Below are 864 nucleotides of genomic sequence, written 5' to 3'. Positions count from 1 at the left end.
AGGAATGTACAATCCTAAGAAGTTTTAAGATGCTTGAAAGAGTTAGGAGAGCATTTAAATAACATTAGGTTAAATAAAGCAACACACAAGACCAACATAGGTTTCTTCTAGTTCAATGAAGCTCCTAGGTTTCAGGTAAGTTTTCTCACAGCTTTACAAGGAAATAACTCAAAAGTATAAAGTCCTTCCCGCCAAGCAGGGATGGAAAACGACTGTTCAGAGGGCTTGGCAAGCATTAATGAAACCAGTAGGCAGGAACTCTGGTAGAGACCTACAAATTCGTTTAAGCACACTCTGTAAGTACACAAGCACTGAATTTAGAAGGACTGCATTACAAGGATGACCTTTCTGCTGATATTTGCAGCTCTAATACAATTATGACTTATACAAGAAGCATAAAGTTTGCAGACAAAATTGAAGGAGGGACTGGAATCTTTCAACTTATCTTTTGAGCTACAAGACTGAGCCTGTTATTCTGAATTTTGAGATGGTGGCACGGCTCTCCATGGCAACCCAGGATGCATGAGCCCCACAGCCTGATGAAGGAATCTAACAGGAACAGCACCTTAGGCTGAGAAGCCTCCAAAGCAGAAGAAAGGCCACAACTTCAAGGTGGAGTAAAATGTGTCTCTTTGCAATCAGGTTAATAAAGGGATAAAGGATAATTTCTGACTTACTCCTCCATTGAACAAGTGAAGAATCAAAGTAAGAAGTACACTAACAAAAGCTACAGCCCAGCGGACAAATAAGCTCAGGTCTGGTATCATGTGAGTATAGATATGAGACAACATGACGCGCAACTCCAACTCCTGAGGAGTTCAGAGCTTGTTCCTTGGATGCCTCACTCGTTTTAACACCCGCCTC

This window comes from Acanthisitta chloris, unplaced genomic scaffold (genome assembly GCF_000695815.1).
Source record: "Acanthisitta chloris isolate BGI_N310 unplaced genomic scaffold, ASM69581v1 scaffold15951, whole genome shotgun sequence".
Classification (NCBI taxonomy): Eukaryota; Metazoa; Chordata; class Aves; order Passeriformes; family Acanthisittidae; genus Acanthisitta; species Acanthisitta chloris.
This window is presented reverse-complemented; position numbering follows the sequence as displayed.